The sequence below is a fragment of the Trichosurus vulpecula genome, chromosome 1 (genome assembly GCF_011100635.1).
Source record: "Trichosurus vulpecula isolate mTriVul1 chromosome 1, mTriVul1.pri, whole genome shotgun sequence".
Taxonomy (NCBI): Eukaryota; Metazoa; Chordata; class Mammalia; order Diprotodontia; family Phalangeridae; genus Trichosurus; species Trichosurus vulpecula.
The window spans coordinates 526,578,404-526,598,892 of NC_050573.1; the positions used below are offsets into that span (position 1 = coordinate 526,578,404).

At 36.2% G+C, this 20,489-nt stretch overlaps 1 pseudogene; it reads left to right on the plus strand.

Moving 5' to 3' along the window:
* The first annotated feature begins 13,292 nt into the window (after positions 1-13,292).
* LOC118833857 overlaps positions 13,293-20,489 on the plus strand; it is a 60,805-nt pseudogene continuing 53,608 nt past the window's right edge.

Genomic DNA, 20,489 nt, shown 5'->3' on the forward strand with positions numbered 1-20,489 from the left:
GTCCTTTGCCTATTTTATAAGGGCTCTTGAATTTTTGAAAAAAAAAGTCAATAACAGGATATAAAATGGTGCTGGTGAAAGACTAGATGTTCTTCCAGCTAGAACATAATAAGATATTTGATTCTTGTTTCACCATCTCCAATCACCAATCAAGTTTTCTTTTTTAATATCTTTTTTAGTTTGTTTGTCATTGCCATTCTATTTAATCACTGTAGTGTAAACCTATATTATATCATCCCTTCATTGCTGCACTACTGGGGTAGGTTTTTAATTTGTTCTCTCCCTTGAATCTGCCTACATGAATCCTTCTTCTGGATGTATACCACATTACTCTTCCTAAAATGTTACTTGCAAATCCCCATTGTCCCAGCCAAATTTTCCATTTTATTTGTTATTTATAGGGTTAAATATAAACTCCTCTATCTCATGCACACATCTGTGATTAAAAATTACCACAAACATATTTTTGCAATGTGAGTGTTAATGTGGTGTAAAGGTGAAATGATACTGAGCAACTTGGTGGTGACTATTCAGCTTGAAATCTGGAAGACTAATCTTCATGTTTTCAAATCTGGCCTCAGACACTTACTAGCTATGTGACCCTGGTTGAGTCACTCAATACTCTTTGCCTCAGTCCTTAATCTTTAAAATGGGCTTAGAAGAAAATGGCAAATCATTCCAGTACTCTTATCAAGAAACCCCCCCAAGGAGTAAGTCATGAACAGTTGGACACAATTGTAAGAGCTCAACAACAACAAAAAAGGTGAAATCTGTACTGTTTTCAAATGTAAGGACCCATATGATTTCTGACCATTGGCAAGTCCTTTAACTATTCTTGCCTCAATTTTATCTTCCATGAAATGGAGATAATACTTGTCTTATCCTGACTCTTAAGATTATTATAAGGAAACAACATTTTAAGCTTTAAAGTGCTAAATAAACATGAACAGTGATGATAATCAGAATAAAATATTCTCCATGTCCAGGGAGAACTGAATTTAAAAAGTGGCTATATATTCACCTCATCCCCTTGCATACACACACACACACACACACACACACACACACACACACACATCATCTCTTGAGATTCCCTTGCCTGTTTCTATGTTGATCACCTACTAACAATGCTTGTAACTGAGAAGGATCATCTATTATTTCTTTATCTATCAAATGATGATGTTCTTCTAGGTTTACCTTAAGTCCTTCCTTATTCACTGAAGCCACAGTGATCTTGGACTTCTATAGCACTCATTTTATCTTCCATGTATTTGGCCCACATTGCCTTTTGTTTTTAGTAATTTTTTGACTTATAAATGTCTTGTTTGTAAGCTCCTCAAAAGAAAAGATCACCTGTTATTTTTAATATATATCCCCTATGTCCAGCGAATTTTAGTTGGCTTTCAAAAGTTGTCACTAATTGATTAATACAAATGCACTGCTATTATTGTAAACATAACTAAAATACATAAAAACATAATACATACCCTAATCATGGTGGGACAGTGGTTCTAACACAGTACAGGGAGAAAAGATAGTATGCTATCTTTCTTTTGTTCTCAATAAATTTATCAAAGCATCTTGGTGTTGGAAAATGTGTTAAGCAGTCATTCCACAGATTAGAGAAGGAAAAGGCAAGAGACAGAGTAAAGCTGGTGGTGCAGCACAAAAAGACCATTAGAGATTAAGAAATTAACAAATGATGGTAAAGAATTAGAAACTGAGGGAATGCCCATCAACTGGGTAATGGTTGACCCAAGTGTGCAGTATGGGTGTAGTAGAATACTATTGTGCTACAAGAAATCATGAGCAGGTAGATTTCAGAAAAACCTTGAAAGACATATTTGAACTGATGCTGGGTGAAGTGAGAAGAACCTGGAAAACATTGCACACAGTTATAGCACCATTGTACAATAATCGACTATGATTGACTCTGTTCTTCTCAGCCAAACAGCAATCTAAGACAATTCCAAAACAGTCATGATGGAAAATGCTATCCACATCCAGAGAAAGAACTATGGGTTCTGAGTGCAGATCAAAACATACTATTTTCACTTTTTTGTTTCTTTTTCCTTTTGTTCTGTTTCTTCTTTCAAACCATGACTAATGGGGAAATATGTTTAACCTGATCGTGGGTGTATAACCTACATTAGACTGCTTGCCATGTTGGGGAGGGAGACAGAGAATAATTGATATTCAAAATTTCATAAAAATGAGTGTTTAAAAGTAAGAAATAAATAAAAAAATTTAAAAAGAAATTAATAATTAACAAAACAAATATATTTTATTAAAATAACAACCATAGTATTGTACCAATAGATAAAGAATAAGGTCTTGACTATGAATAACACTCATTTTTGTCATAAAACAACAAACCTAAAGAAGATGTGCATAAAAAGATCATTTTTTTTTCACATTTTAACAATATTATATTTGAAGCCAAGAGCTAACATTATTTGCAGGGGAGAAATACTAAACTTCCCTAAAAATAGATGACTAAAGAATGATGCTAATTAGTTCACTTAATTTTAAAAATTCTATCGATAGACATAAGAAAAGGTGAACAACATTGCAGGTTTAACAATGGCAAAGACGACATGAGATAATTCCCATTTTCAGACTGCATTGTTGCTTACTTAGAAAATCTCAGATCATCAGCTAGTAAACTAATTGAGATATACTTTAAAAAAATAAGTCCATAAAATTAATATCATTTCTATATTATTATTACAAAAACCTGGAGGAAATATGAGAAAGAAATGTCCCTCAAAATCTTTCTAAAATTTCAAAAAAAATTCTTGTGGATGTATGTAAATACAACTTTTGTCTTGACTATATGAACTGATGCAAATTAAAGTAAGTAGATCCCAGAAAACAATGTACAGGCTAATGACAACAATGCAAATATAAAGAACATTGAAACCAAAAAATTAAAAGTAAATGTAACAAAAGTATAAAAATCAAATGTGACTTGTATGAAAACATAAGGAAGACATTCCCAAGCTAAACCTTAATAAAGGTGAGAGGTGCGGGGTGTTACCCATTTTATGGGCAAAAATATGTGTCACTTACATCAATGTATTGATCAGTTGGGTGAAAAAGTTTTTCACTATTAAAAACAAAACAAAACAAAACAACAATTTGTTGTATGAGATGGCTTTTGGGAAATGGGAGGTCTAGGTATAGTTGGAATCCTGTGTTGATATAAGAAACAGGAAATACAAATAAAAATTACAAAAAAAAACCCAATTGAACTCCAAAATAAAAATCCTAAAAACCAGAGGCAAGATTAAGAACTTTGAAAGTTAAAAATTGAATTAATAAGTAAAAGTATAAATAGTTTTTTTAAATCAGTAATCAATTAGCTCATTTTCAAAATAAAGAAGAAAATCAAATTGGCTGTATGAAAAATGAAAAAGATGAATTCACAACCAATGAAAAAAATAAAACCTTTATTTGGAAGCCTTTCTGCCATATATGTGCCAATAAAACTGACAATCTAAATGAAATAGAAGAATATTTACAAAATATGAACTTCCTAACTAACAGAACAGGAAATAGAATGCTTAAAGAATTCATCTTAGAAAAAGAAATTAAAGAATCCATAAATGAATTTCCTAAGGGGGGAAAATCTCGCCAGGACTAGATGTATTTACAAATTCTACTAAAAAAGTTTAAGAACAATTATTTGTATAAATAGAGCTCTTGCATCCCAGAGAAAGAATGAATAGAATAAAAGAAAAATTATTCCATATACTGCATACACTGTTTGAAAAATAGCAAAGAGATCTTACTAAGTTCCTTCTATGACAAATAAAGTCTTGTTACTTTCACCAGAGAGAGTAAAAAAGGAAAAGAAAAGTATAGACCAATTTTCTTAAGGAATATTGATGCAAAAATTCTGAAGAAAATACTATCAAAGAGATAATATATCCCAAAGTTGATATATTATAACCCAATTGGACTTATATCAGGAATTCATGATAGGTGTCATATTACAAAAAATACAAACATAATTGACAATAGTAATAATAAAACCAATCAAAATTATATTATCAAGTATTGTTATTGTTGTCATTTTGTGTTAATGCAGCTCCATTCATTTAAGTATATTAAAAGAAACAAAATTTTATAAACATCTTAAGACCTCACAGCGCTGTATTTTGGAGACCAGGGCATAATTCAAATTCAATTATTCAGCTTTTTGATAGCTACCTAGTGTTATCAGATTATTTAAATAAATACAGCCATTTACAAAATACAACCATTTATGTTAAAGCATTAGAAATCATAAGCATAAATAGATCTTTCCTTAAAAAATAAATAATATGTACCAAAAACAAAGAGCAAGCATCATCTCTCATAGACACCAGCTACAAATCTTTCTAATAAAATCAGGAGAGAAGCAAGTATGTCCTTTACCACCATTGCCATTCAATATTATACCAGAATTGTTAGCTGTATCAATAAGACAAGAGACAAAACTTAACGGAATAAGCATAAGCAAAGAGGAAAGAAGTTACCATTTTTTGGAGATGATATGATGGTTTACTTACAGAATTTTAGATAACAAAGTAAAATCCAATTGAAACCATTGACAACTTAGGTACAGAAAACTCTAAGATTCCAGCTATTGGGACAAGACTTCTATATTTGACAATGCTGTGGGAAAAACTGTAAAGTAGTCTGGCAGACACTAGACATAGACCAAAACCTCTTACTATGTATCAAAATAAACTCAAAACTGGTACACGGTTTAGATGTAAAGAAATTAGAGCATGGAAAAATTACCTGTCAGATCTTTGGGTAGGGGAAGATCAAAGAAGAGATAGTTTCACAGGAGGTAAAATAAATAATTTTGAAACTAAAAATTTAAAAGGTTTGCAGAAACAGAACCAATGCTACTAAAATGAGAAGAAAAGCAGGAAACTGGGAAAATATCTTTGTACCATATTTCTCTGACAGAAATCTCATTTCTAATATATATCAAGAACTAAGGCAAATATATAAGAATAAGAATGAATCTCCAATTGATAAGTGGTCAAGGGATATAAACAGGAAGTCTTCTGAGGAAGAAAACAAAGCTATCAGTAGTCATATGAAAATGTTCAAAACCACCAATAATTGGTGAAGTGCAAATTAAACCATTCTGAGACACCATATTCAGTAATAGCAATATTGTCATAATGATCAACTGTGAAAATGTTAGCTACTCTAATTAAGACAATGATCTACGACAGTTCAAAGGACAAATTATGAAAAGTGCGCTCACTTTCCAAAGTGAGAATCAATGAAGTCTGAGTGTAAATTCAAGCAAACTTTTAAAATTTTCATTATGATCCAAGACAACTCTGAAGGACATTATGATAAAAAATGATATCCTTCCCTAGAGAAAGAACTGATGATGTCTGAATACAGACTGAAACATACTTTTCAAAAAAAAAATTGAAATTTTTGAAATTGTTGTTTTAATTATTTGATCTATGTTTTCTTTCACAACATGATTATTATGGAAATATTTTACATGACTTTATTTCATTGACTTGTTTTTCATGGTTTTCTCGCATCGTTCTCATTTCTCTTCCCATTTTTTCTTCTACTTCTCTAACTTGCTTTTCCAAATCCTTTTTGAGCTCCTGCATGGTCTGAGATCAGTTCATGTTTTTCTTGGAGGCTTTGGATGTAGGCTCTTTGACTTTGTTGACTTCTTCTGGTTGTGTGTTTTTGTCTTCTTTGTCATCAAAGAAAGATTCCAAATTCTGAGTCTGAATCTGAGTGCGTTTTCACTGCCTGGCCATGTTCCCAGCCAACTTACTTGACCTTTGAGTTTTTCATCTGGGTATGAATTCTTGTAGAGTATTGAGTACTTTGTCCCAAGATTGAGGGTCTGTGCTGTTGTTTTCAGAGCTATTTCTACACAGCAAGCTCTGCCACACCAGCACTACTCCTCCCCCAAGAACTGCCAATCTGGACCAGACCCAGATCTAAGTTGACTCTGCACTCCTGCTCAGATCTGAGACTTAATTCCTCCTGCCAGGTGGGCCTGGGGCCAGAAGCAACTGCAGCAGTAGCTTTGTAAGAATCCTCAGAGCTGCATCACCTCTGCTGCCCCTGGGGTGATTGTCAGAACCATGAACTCCTTTCACTTTGTCCCCTGCAGGTTTTCCCATTAACCTTCTCTGTTTTCTTTGGTGTTTGTGGGTTAAGAAGTCTGGTAACTGCCACAACTCACTGATTCAGGGTGCTACGGCCTGTTCTGCCCAGCTCCTGGTCTGGTTGGTCTGGGGACGACTCATGCTGGGCTCTGCTCTGTTCTGCTCCCTGTTCTGTGCCATAGAACTTACCCCATGAGCATTCAGGCTGTCCTGGGCTGGAGCCCTGCTTCCCTCTGCCATTTCATGGGTTCTGCAGTTCTAGAATTTGTTCAGAGCCATTTTTATAGGTATTTGGATGGATCTGGAGGGGAGCTCATGCAAGTCCCTGCTTTCCAGGCAACATCTAGGCTTGGCCCCCCAGGTTTTGTATTTCTTGCCTTCTGAATACATGACAGAGGGTATTGAGGTAGGGAGATAATCTAAAACTAAAAAATAAATAAAATAGAATGAAAATGGAAAAATAAAATGAAAAAAAAACATAAAATAAAAGAATTACAGACAAGACAGCACACTTGGAAGTCTACTGCCAATACACAGAGGAATTATATGAACACAATTACAAAATAATGTTTATACCCATAAAATAAGATGCAATTTTTCATGGTTAAACCAAGTCAATATAATAAGATCACAAAATTTCATAATTTCTTTTACTTATTCAGTGTCCCCCAAATAAAACTACCAAAGGATTATTTTATAGAGCTAAAACAATAACAACAAAATTCATTTGAAGTTCTATTCAATTTAATAAACATCAAAGACATACCTACTATATGTCACCAATTAGGATATAGGCTGTAGGTCTAAGTAAAAAATTTCTCTTCCCTCAAATAGCTTTCAATCTCATTGGGGTTGACAATACACCAAAAGAAGGTGAAAACTGGGAGATTTCCAAAAATTAGGAGTGGTGATTTCTCACAGACAACTAGACTTCCTTCTAATGCAGCCCACAGGGCCACTGTTAAAGGGAAAAGTCACTGGGGAAAATGGGCCTGCTTTTTTTCATCTCCAAGGGCAGTAAGTGCTGACCAGCTGCCTCCAACAGACAGATGGCACAGGAGACATAGTCCAGGAAGTACCCCCAAGCTTCCTTTTCTGCTTTTAGCTAGGCATTCCCAGTCAGAATCCTGCGGGGGGGAGAGAATCCTGTGAAGGAGGTACTGCCTGTCCCCACATATTGTCAAACGATTATCTCAAATGTGACAGGCCAGCCAGAATAACTGAATGAAGTGATGCCATGAGGAAGAGTTAGGAGGTGATATGTGCCAGGCAGATCAAATTGCCAGCACCACCACCGCCACCACTACTTCACCTCAGCCACATTGGGAGATAGCCTAGGATAGAGCACCTAAGACACCTACGAATAGCAGCACTTTTAATCTGGTATAAGTAGCCATCATCCTGAGAAGCAACCTCTTTACTGATGCAGCCTGGAAACTGCTCCTGCAGGATACAACTGTCACAGCTTTTAAGGACTCATTAAAAAAATTTTGCCATCGATGATCCATGGGCTATAAAGAATCAGATAAGCAATTCTAGATATTTAGAAAGAATTAGTTTTTGTACTGGAAAGTGTAATAGATGTCCACTACTTATTACATGAATGGTCATGTATTTTGCCCTTTGTTTCTAGACTTTTGATCAAGCAGGGATTTTGGGAAATGCTATCACAATTGCTAAAGATTTCCTTTGGAAGAGGATTTGAACAGATTTGTCTCCAACATTTACAAGCGGAAAACTCAAGGAGATAAAGCAATAGACATTAGTGAGATTCCAGAAAACTGAGTCTTTGGGACAGCAAAAAAAAAAAAAAAATTCCAACGAATTTCTCCATTTAAAGCTTAATTAATAGACCCACAATTTTGAATTTCCTCTAAGGGAATATTTTCTTTCCTGTTTTTTGTGATAGAATGGAGAGAGAACATTGTCTCTGGTGTCAAAGAACCCAATCTTCTATCTCATCTCTGATACCTGTTATCTGAGTGACTGTTGGCAAAACACAACCATTCTGGCTTCAGTTTCCTCCTCTTTTGAATGAAATAATTTAAATATTTGGCCTAGAAGGCTTATTCTTTCTATAGATGTTTGCTTCTTTACATTCTGAAAGAGAGGAATGAATTTATGAAGTACCATTCTGCTTCTTTTGTCTTGGGAAATCTGGTTTGTGTTTGAACTGGGTTTTCACACATAACTATTGTCTTTTGACATTTAGATGTTTCCCATAATTAACCAATATGGAGTTGCATTAGTGAAGAACATGCAGAAGGAAGCAGAGAAAAGCAAGCCTGTAACTCTGAAAGAGTAAGTATGGGATGACAGCTGGAGGAATCTGAGGAGCAACAGGACACCCTGCTTGCCTAAGTCCCTCTCTTGCCAAAATTCCTCAAAAAAAAACCACCTACTTTTAGAATCATTCTTTTGACTTTTTAAATAACAAAACAAGAGTAAAGGACAATGCTGTGAGATCTTCACCTCTGAGGTTAAACACCTTGATCGAGCAATTCACAACTTATGACTCTACTTTTGCTCTTTTTACTTCATCTTTTCGTACTTTGAACTCTGTCTATTCTGGCTTGCAAATTAAAAAAAAAGTTTTTACAAAATGTCTCCAATATTCCTAATGATCTTTTTTACATTGATGAAAATATTTTAATTTTTTTCTTCACCTCTTGTTTTCTTTCTTACAAAATTGTTTTTGAATTTGTGCCAAAGTTGTGTTTTCTTTTGAGGCTTGGTTTGTAGATATTTTCTGGAGCTATTTTCTTCTGGATTTGTGTTTCGAGTGTCTCTGTCACCATAATTGCTTTTATTATGGGACTCTTTTTGTTTTTATTTTTTATTTTCTCAACTGCCTGATCCTATACTTTGTGTTAGGTCTAGGTAGCTTTCTTGGGTTATTGTTTGTTTTGTTATTTCAGGCTCCAAAGATCACATGTTGGAACTTAGTAGCTTTTGATGCTCCAATTAGTCTCATCCATGGTAAAGTCTGATCAGTTCCTTCCCCTTTCTCCTTGACCAAATGAGGTCTTAACTCTGCAGGTTCCTGCCCCACATTTGGCTCTGAATAGCAATAGACTGCTGTTGGACTGAGCCACTATCATCCAGCGGGAAAACTCTGCTTGTTCAGAGTCATAGGACTGTAGGCTTTCCTCTGGATATGGGATTCCTTTCACTTTTATTCCTCAGTGGTCTTCAGATTAATCTAAAAGGTAGAGCCTAAAAAAAAACCTGTTTTCCTGGAGTCATAGGCACATTGTTGTTGCTTGCTTCTGAACTTCCCCTTTGTTTGATAGAGCCTATGACTCACCCTCACATCTGAGTTCTGGTCCCTTCCAGAGTCCCCATTGTGTCTATCAACAGAAAGTTGTGGGGAGTGGTAAGCTGCCAGTTGGAACCTGTTCCTTTACCTTACCTGAGTTCCCAGTATCCCAGTATTTTTAGGCCCTTTTATTTCCCTTGGGCAAAGTCTCTATTTGCTGGAATGTTTCAAAGATTAATTTCTGCCGGTATATAAAGACCCTTATATCTCTTCCTAAGCCAACCTTGTCAAGACTAATGACTCATTGTTTTTTTCTCCTCCTTGGATTTCCCAACCATTAGTCATTCTGTTCCATTTTATAGAGAAGTTTTAGGCTGCATTGAGCTCTCTATGGTTTTTCCTTCTTTTCCTTATCAACTCATCTTTATCACTGCACTCTTAATTTTCAAAACAATGACTTCTTGAGGATTTTAATCCCTTTTTACCCCATTGCAGCATGTGACACTTGACAACCTTCTCTTTCTGGAGGCTCTCTATGTTCTGCTTTTTGTTATTCTGTTCTGTTTTGGTCCTCCTCCTATCTGTCTGACCATTCCCTCTCAACCTCCTTGCTGAATGACCATCCATGAAACTCCTACCACTTAGTGAAGAATAATATATTGTTATTTAATTTATTAAGAAAAAAACATGAAAAAGAAACCCTGTTCAAACCCCATTATACTGTAGACAATATGAATTACCAGGAAGTACACCAGGCAAAAGAAAACCAGGGGTGATATAAACAAAATTACAAGAAATACTTTGTATATGAATAATATCAGATTTAAGTAATTGGAGAAACATTAATCATTCATGGATAGGCAGGGCCAATATAGTGAAAATGTCACTTTTACCTAAAGTAATTTATATATTCAATATCATCCCAATTAAGCTTCTAAAACATTTTGCTGAATTAGAAAAAAATAACAAAATTCATTTGGAAGAACAAAACCTCAAGAATATCAAAGGAACTAATGAAATAATGTTAAGAAAGGATGTTTAGCAGATCTTAATCGATATTAAGAGGTAGAAATTATCAAAAGTATCTCTTACTGGTTTTGAAATAGAATGTAGATCAGTGGAACAGAGTATACCTACACTTTACAGGCACAAATAAATATCATAACTTTTTATTTGAGAAATATAAAGACTCAAAATTTTTGGATAAGAATTGCTATTTGGTAAAAATTATAGGAAATACTGAAAACCAGTACAACAGAAACTGGTCACAGACCAATATCTTATACCATTTACCAAGATAAGGCCAACATGGATATAAGACCAAAATATAAAGAGAGATATTACAAGAAAATATGAAGAACTTGGAACATATTACTTATCAGACTTATGGATAGGTGATCAAGTTATTAATAAACAGAAGATAGGGAGCAGAGTGATGTGGAAAAAGGATAATTTTATTTATTTAAATTGTTGGTTTTTTTTAACAGACAAAACAAATGTAGTCAAGAACAGAAGGAAAGTAGAAAACTAGGGAAACCTTTTTATAGACAGTTTCTCAGATGAAAGTCTCATATCTCAAATACATAAAGAACTCTGTCACATCCATAAAAAATGAATTATTCCCCAATTAATAACTGGTCAAAGGATATGAACAAGTAGTTTTCTGATGAAGAAATCAAAATGATTTATACCCACACAAAAATTGCTCTAAATTACTATTTTTAGTATCTTCTTTAAATTGTCTTTTATTTGAACTATCAGTTCCTTCAACAGACCTTTTGTTTTGAATCACCTCATTATACTAGTCATTGTACCCCACTTGCCTCCAGCTTATCGATGTCCTTTTCCAAATGGCCAGAACTTTGGGCACAGTACTAGGTATAGTCTGAGGAGAGCAGGGTGCACCAGGACCTCCACTTCTTTCATTCTGGTATATATGCCCTTCTTCTTGGACTCTAAGGGCCCATTACATTTCTAAATTATTATTTATTAGAAAATTGCAAGTTAAAACAAACTTGAGATATAATTTAACACCTATCAGATCGGTTAAAATGACTGATAAGGAAAGTGATACATATTGGAGGGGAAGTGTAAAAATTGAGATACTAATTCATTGTTGATGGAAATGTGAACTGATCCAATGATTTTGGAGAATAAACTGTGATTATTCCCAAACTGTTATTAAATTGTCTGATCCAGGATTTCCATACTAGGTCTATTTACAAAGAAGATTAGGGAGAAAGGAAAAGAACCTTTATATTCTAAAACATTTATGGGAACTCTCTTTGTGGTGCAAAGAATTAGAAATTGTGGGGATGCCCATCAATCGGGGAATGGCTGAACAAGTGGTATATGATTGTTAAAGAATACTACTGTTCTATGAGAAATTATGAACTCAATGGTCTTAGAAAAACATAGATAGACTTGCACAAAATAATGAACTGGTTAAGGAGTAGAATGAAAAGAATGTTGTACACAAAAATAATAATATTGTTTGAAAAACAAGTTTGAGTGACTAAGTAATTTTGACTACCATAAATATCCTAATAAATTACAAGGGACATATGGAGAATGACACTATCTACGTCCAAAGAAAGAACGGATAAGTAGAAATGTCTATAGAATGATTTTACACACACACACACACACACACACACACACACACACACAAACACACACGCACACACACACACACAAGACAGAGTAAGTTGAATATGAAGGGATGATACCTAAAAATAAATTTAAGGGGTGAAAGAGGAATATATTGGTAAAAGAAGAGAGATAGAATGGGATAAATTATCTCACATAGAAAAGGCAAGAAAAAACTTTTACAGTGGAGGGGAAGAGTGGGGAAGTGAGAAGATTGAGTGAACCTTACTCTCATTGGATTTGTCTTAAGGAGGAAACAACATGCACACTCAATTGGCTATCTTGCCCTGTAGGAAAGTGGGGGGAAAAGGTTAAGGGGGTACGATAAAATGGAGGGCAGATTGGGGGAGGGCATATTCAGAAGCAAATACTTTTGATAAGGGACAGGGTGAAAGGAGAAAATAAAATAAATGGGGGTGGGATAGGATGGAGAGTAATATAGTTTGTCTTTCACAACATGACTGTTAAGGAAGTGTTTTGCATCACTACACATGCATAACCTATATTGAATTGTTTGTTTTTTCAGTGAAGGTGGGTGGGGAGGGAAGAAAGGACAGAATTTGGAACTCAAGGTTTTAAAAATACATCTTAAAAATTGTTTTTACATGCAACTGAAAATAAGATATACAGACAATGGGGTATAGAAATCTACCTTGCCTTATGGGAAAATAGAATGAAGGGGATAAGAGAAGGTGGGGTGGGGTGATAGAAGCGAAAGCAGAGTGGAGGAAGGGGTAATCAGAATGCATGCTACCTTGGGGTCGAAGGAGGGGAGAGATGAGGAGAAAGTTTAGAACCAAAAACCTTGTGGAAATGAATGTTGAAAACTAAAAATAAATAAATAAGTTGAATTTTCATTTATGCATCCCAATGACTAAGTGTAGCACATTCACACAGCACATAGCACATAGCACATGCAGGCACTTAATAAATGCTGGTCAGTTGCTTCATTTGCCCTTTAGATCTCCATAAAACTTCAACTTCACTCTGTTGTTTCAACCACTATTTCTGATAAGGACTAAAGATGTTTGTATTATGGCATCACACATTTTAAAAGGCTAAGGTTATCTGAACTTTCTTTGCCTATATTTGGTCAATAAAGACAACCTCTTGAGACTTCAGACATGAAGATTTGTATAGGAGCCAGAAAACTTCCCAGCTGGATTATAACTTCATTGGTTGTCCCTTTAACTCCACCCCTTGTTTTAGAGTGTACGTACTCCTTTCAGAACTTGGCAGGGAATTACAACAGCCCTTGAAGTTGAGGTATTAAGAACAAAGGCACAAACAGAGACAAGGAAAAGAGACAGAAATAAAAAGCTGGTGAGAGGGCATGACAATGAACACCATCTCAAGCCTCGGTGCTGGAACCTGGGTACTACTTGTTCTCTTCCTGACTCTCCTGTTTCTGTAAGTGACAATTTCTTATTTCTCCCTATGATTTATCAAGAAATTAGACCCAGCTCTTTTGTGACTGTCACAGGACATTTCACAGTGACTGGCTTTGTGGTTGCTCCTACTCCTTGCTTACTATCTATAATTATATATTTGTTATTTCATATTTCCATAAATGAAAATGCTGATTTTCTTTGTTTATTTAAATGAATTGACAAAATTTGCTAGAAAAAGTATGAAGGGAAAATTATAAACTCTTTGATCAAAGCCTCTATTCTGTTTTCTCAAAAGAATTGACTTTGAAGTTATTCCTTTGATATTGGTTAAGTGATTTAAGAGCAAAGAAAACATCTTAAAGAAACCTTAGTTCACATGAATTGTCTATTTTTCTTACTACCCTTGCAATTTTGCTCCCTATTACTTTACTTTTCACAGTTGAAAAGGTATTTCCTTATGCCCAAAAAGTTATCACTCATTTGCTAATGCTCATCTTGACCTAGTACTGCAATCTTTTGTATCAACTGGTTCACAAAATTACTGTGTGACACATTCATGCATCCTCTTTTTTAAAGACTTTGGGGTGGGTGTGTCACCAAAAGTTGAGCATTCCTGTTCTGCCCTACCCATCTCTTTTAACTAATCACTGTTCTGGAATGGCAGAGAAGTAGAAAACTGGCCAGAACATGTCAGAGACAGAAGCATTTTTGTACAAAAAATACAAGCTGATCAGTTATGTCTAATGTTGCAGTCTTCACAAGGTGATGAGACCCAAGGATCATAATGGCAGGAGAATGGGTAGAGACACAACCTCAGATATTGCAACCCCCTAAACCTCAGCATTCATTGTCTTTATTTTTTTAAAGCTTCTGATGGCTTCAAGGTCTATCATTTAATTATGCTCTATAGTGTATAGATGTTTTGTGCTTAGGTCTTTGTTTATTCCCTTGCATGTTGGCTAATTTACCACAAAATGTGGCAGTGGTCACTGCTCAATGTTAGAGGAAAACTCACAGAATTTTGTAAATTTTCCTTTTATTTTTTCCTCCAGACTCTGCTTCATTCTAATTTATTCAGGTAGAAGAAGTTGATATTCATATGTTCTTGGTGTGTAATAGGATTTTCAAAATTCCCTGTAAGTGAATAGAGAGTACTTGTTAGTAATTCTCCAGATGGATAGTAAATATGACCAGTTTGGAAAAATATGAAGTTGTTATTGAACAGGGAGATAGTTTAATATCATAACCCCAGTAACCAGATTTCTTCCTCAACGCTATCAAGAAACAGTAGAAGGTCAAAGAACTGAGGAAATATGAACAATAGATGACAAAGAATCCTTCTGCATTCATGCTAAAATCACAGTAACACTGGTGGCTTAGGAGCTTCCTAGCAAACTAGAATGATAATGTGCTCCGGAGTGAAAGGGCCTAAATTCAAATCCTTCGCTTGATGCTCGCTTACCTATGTGGCCTTGGTCAAGGACCTTAGATTGCTGAGCCTCAGGTTCCTCAATCATATAATAAGGAGACTCTCAAGATGGACTTGGAAGCCTCCTAAAACTCTAGATTTATGATTCTATCATCTTAAATCCCATACTGGAAGTCAGAACAGTCAATGTGTGCTGCTTTGTGCCATTGGTGGCTGATGGTAATGATGTACTACAGTATTTATAGAAGCATAGAATATGAGACCTAGAAAAGACCTTGGGGATCATCTTCCACAACTCCTTCATTTTCTTCCTCCTTTGACGGTTGGGGAACTTGAGATTAATACAAGGGAAGGAACCTGCTTAATAATATAGTACAAAACAGCAGAAATGTAATGAAAATAACATAATATGATATAGTATATTTGTTAGACCTGCTATGTTGGGTTTATAAAAAGCAAACAGATATGCTGAGCAAAAGGGAAGGGAAACTATACACTAGATGAGGAAATAATATCAACATTAAATATTCCGATGATTAATAGTATGTCAACCAAGTTCTTTTTTTAAAAATTGTAGAAATTCTGTTGTGAAGTCAAAATTTACTGAGTTGAGCCTTTGAAACAATAGTTATAATCTTACCCCACACTGTAGCCCATACTGGAGTAGAATCAGGTGAAGTAATATATAAATAACAGGGATAGAAATGATATAGATCCCATCCAGGCTCACTAGAAATATTTTCCATATTTGAGCCCATATTCCTTTCTTTGTTTCTTTTTTTATCTTTTCTGTTATGTAGGTGAAGTTATTGTGTAAGAGTATAACCATTCTTGTTTTGTTGATTTTGTTATAGGTAATCTCATAATCGACCTTCTGTATTTCCTTGTGTACATTAACCACAATTATTATCAGAAATTTATTATATTTTATTATGATAGCATGCCATAAGTAGTTCAGTCAATTTTAAATATAATATTTGTGTCTTTTTTTTTACTTTTCAAAATGAAGAAGCAATGAATATACTTTAAGTACATAAGTAATTTAAAAATATTGTGTTTATTTCTATGATAATGTCCTGGTAGAGAAATTGCTTGATTAAAAGTCATATTCAGTTTTGTGACTCTCATAATGTATTGGGACATTGGTCTCCAAAATATTTTCTTAATTTTGAATTCCCACCAACAATATATTAGGGTATCTGATTCCTCATAGCCCCACCAAAAGTGGATATGAACATTGTGGATCTAATCACAAGGTTCTGCAATGTGTTCTAGTTTAGGGCAATGAACAGACACTTGTAAATGAGAACATGAGGCACCTTACCGCTTACCATCTCCATTTGGACACTGTTGCCGAACATCCTTCCTATAAATGTCGAACACCTTCAGCAAGCCTGTCTTCTTATTAAGTAGAAAAGCCATTTGAGGCATCAGAGTTGTGGGCCTCCCAAAGCACATTGTCTGATGGTCTTGATGTTATATGATGGTCTTGAGTTAGCTGCAGGATATGATGAGGGAAGAAAGAAAGAACTTTGGAAGGAAAGAAAGTAGAAAGGGAATATGGAAGTGAGAAAAACATACTTTTCCATGAATGTATTGTATTCCAGGTACTGTAGCACACACTTTAACATACTCCTTTGTTCCTCAAATAATCCTGAAAGATATGTACCATTATTATCCCTATTTTACAGCTAAGAAAACTGAAGCAAATAGGATTTAAGTAACTTTGCCACAATTTCACACCTACTTAGTGTTAAAAGCTACATTTGAAGAAAGGGTTTGCTCTCTCTAGAGCTAGAGTTCTACCCACCAGATCACCTAGCTCTGAAGAAGTAGTAGTACAAGGATATCCTGAAAGAGGTGTCTCCCATCTCCCCCCATACCAACCTACTATAATTACTAATTTTGATGTTTTGATGCATAAAATTTGTTTGTAATTAGCTGTGAATGTGTTAGAGTTATTAAAGAGATAGCATCCAAGAGGAAGGGGCGGTCAGTAATGACAAATGGCACAGAGAGATAAAGAACTTTGAAAATTGAGAAAAATTGAATTGAATTTCACAATTAAGAGATTGTTGTTGCCATTGGAGGAAGCAATCTCAGCTGAATAATGAGATCATTAGCCAAAATGCAAGTCAAGTTGGGCAAGTCTGGAATAGACCATAGAATCAGTCCCTAGGCCAGGGCAGAGTTTAGAGAAGTAGCCTGAGATGAGCATCTAAAACTCTGGAGAATGTCTGAAGCACAAGGAAACCTAGAGATAATCTTGAGCTCAGCTTAACTCCAAGCTAGCAACTTGGGTCTTGGGACAGCCTACTTACAAGGCCCTCAGTGCCCAAAGGCCCCAAGTGAATATACTGAGAATTCTGATCCTCAGATCCTCATAATGATGAACTATGAGTCCAAAAGATCAACAATTTAGAATGCTGTCCATCTCCTGAAAGGGGTGACAGTCAAACTATGCGGAGGGAAACATGCATTTTTAGAGATGGACAATGTAATGATGTGTTTTGCATGCGTATTTGTTACAGAGGTTTGTTTATCTTTTTTTAGTGTGTGTGTGTGTGTGTGTGTGTGTGTGTGTGTGTGTGAGTGTGTGTGCATCTGTGTGAGAAGAGGGCATAGGGAGATTGAGCAAATCCTTGCTAATATATAGTTATTATTTTTATGAAAAAGTGAAGCCAGAGTCTAGGAGGATACTGAATGGCAGTGGTTTGGGGAATAGAATTCAAGGTAAAGATGAATAATAAGATTATGAAAAAATAAGACATGGAGAGAAAAGGAATTATAAGATGTTGTCAGACAAAGCAATTTTAAAATCCTTGACCATAGAACTGGAATATTTGAGGTCTTATTGAGATCAGGATTGTTATTATCCCTGTATTTACCTGATGGAAAATGAAGGCATAGGACATGGGCTGTGAGATTAAGGAATAGAGAGGCCAGGGTGTTTTGGGGACACTGAATATTGATGTCACCTGGCATAAGGGCAGGGTTAGATCGCAGAGGAAAAGTGAGGTACTTGAGAAAAGAGAGCTGTAATCCAGTGTGTAACTGCTTCCAGAATTAGATTGGGTAAGATAGGACAGGTTGGTAATACCAGAGGAACTCTCTTGAAGTGGTAATAAGGAACAAGGAAGGGGTGTGCTGAGTCCTCTGCCAGGATCAATATATCTGAGGGCATGAGAACCCAGGAGATGAAGGGAAATGCATGGATAATAGAATGCAGATCCAGAGGACTCAATGAAACAGATGAGTAGCACTGGATTGCTACCTGAGGAGGGTAGGACTATGAGGTATAGGAGAATGGGAAATAGAGGCAGAAGTGTGTGATTTTTACTTGGTGATGTGGGAACCAGCAAGTGGAAGAGTAAGTAGTAGGAGTATACTAGTCAAAGCAAACAGTTATTTCTCTTTCTAGTCTCAAGGAGGGAGGGATGTTAGGAATGATGTAAACAGTTCTTCCTGCATATATAAGGTCTTAAAAAAATAAGGGGTGTGATAGCTAAGTCTTTGGTGTTAGGGTGAGTCATTAAGTTGAGTGAAAGACATTGGAAACTATGATTGTGGTGTCTGGTATTCTGGTTCTGAAGGTGAGTGGTGTGGTGTCTGAGGCACCAGAGCTGGGCTGAATCCTGGAGAGAAAGTCTTCATGCCTGAGGCTCATGTTCTCAGCTTCTTTGGTTGTATATATGGTGTTTTGCCCTTGAACTGAGCTGAGTCTAGCAACAGAGACATGGTTTCAGTCATTACACAATATAGTCAAACTATAGTAGTGATGAAATAAGTTCATACAGAGGGAGATTATATTTCAGCAGCAATGCCAATGATACTCGAGGTTTGCCGAACCTGACTACATATAATGTGTTGTCTCAGACCTTACTGACTCTCTGATGGGACTATAAGGAATCTCAGCTGGGTTGTGTAATGTCTCAAAATGTTTGTGGGAGCCATGAAATGTTTCTTGAAGTCCCCCCTTGCCATCTGAATCTGAGTGAACCAAGCCTTACCTGAGAATTTGCTATATATCTCCTCCCCTTCTGGTTACTGACAAGTAGACTATACATTTATGTCTTTGGTCTTTGCCTTAATTCTAATGTATTTGTATTTTTCCTTTACTTTGTAGATATGGCACCTGGACACACAAGGTCTTTAAGGATCTGGGAATTCCTGGACCATCACCTCTTCCTTTCCTTGGAACTGTTCTTTCTTATCGGAAAGTGAGTTCCTATAAGATTTCCTTTACTTTCTTTGCACCATTGAAAGAGCATTTACTCTTGCCTCACGAGATTTGTTACAAACACCAGGTCTGATGCTTATTACCTATGTGACTCTGAGCAAATAAATTATTCTTTTTAGGCCTCAGTTTCCTCATGTGTAAAATCAGGAATTTGGACTTTCAGTTCAAAGTGTATGATCTTGTGATTCTGTGTAGGACCTCAGATTTCCCAAAGATAAGTTATAGTGCACTTGTCCCTTAGTGTTATAGGATGGGGTGTGTAGTAGTATTTATGCCCTCTTTTCATTGGACAAATGGCTTCATTAATTAGTCTTAGACACTGAATGTTTTATACTAAATTCTGCCTGAATGGATGTCAGTGTTATCAGTACTCTGGCAGATTTAGCCATTGATTTGAAAAGAATTTTCTTTTGAGCCTAGTACACTTAGTCATTGAGTGGATAACAAGAAGAAATGTAATTTTAACTGGCATAAGAATTCCCATGCGAGGTAATGACTATTACTACCTTACTTCTCTCATAATTTTCATAAATGCCAACACTAGCAAACCCCATGTGTCTCAGGATAAGCAGGGGAAGCAACCAGACCTTAGCTGCTGGCACCACCACATACTTCTCTATAGCCCCAGGAAAACTGACATCCTCCAGCAGCCAGACTTCCACTTGCTTCAGCATAGCCCTGGGCAGATAAGGAAATGCCAACTCTACAGGCACCTAAGAAAACAGCCAGAACAGTATTTGGCCCCCACCATGTGCTTCAGTAATATGCCTGTGCAGACGTGTAGATGGCAACTCTCTGGGTGCTGCACCAAACAGTCAGCTCAGCACTTGGCCACCACCACCAGTTTCAGTATAGCCCCAGGGAAACTGGCATCCAGCAGTGGTCAGATCTCCAATGTATTTCAGAACAGTCCGGGGTGAACAGGCAGCCTCCAGAGGCCAGACTTCTACACACCTCTTTGTAACCCCAGGGAAATACAGAAACACCCCATTGGGCACAGTGCATGACAGGCACTGCCACTGAGACCTCATTTCTGACTAGGTAAGCTGCCAGACCCCTATGGTCTCCAACAGCACCAGCAACCCCCTACTTCATCCCCTCAGCACAAAAACAGACATGAGGGTCCCCAGTGGACCTCAAGGCAACATCAATGCAGCATCAGGTAGAAAGTCAGGGAGGTCTAAAACAATGCCCCCTTAAGCTCTGAGAGTAGTCCTCAAATATAAAAGAAAAGAAAAAGTCCAGAAAATATGAGCAAAAAACAACAAAATAAGCATCTGACCACAGAATGTTATTATGGGGTGGGGGGGGGGGAATGGAGCCAAGACAGTGTCTGAAAAGCAGGGACTAGCCTAAAGTTCTCCCC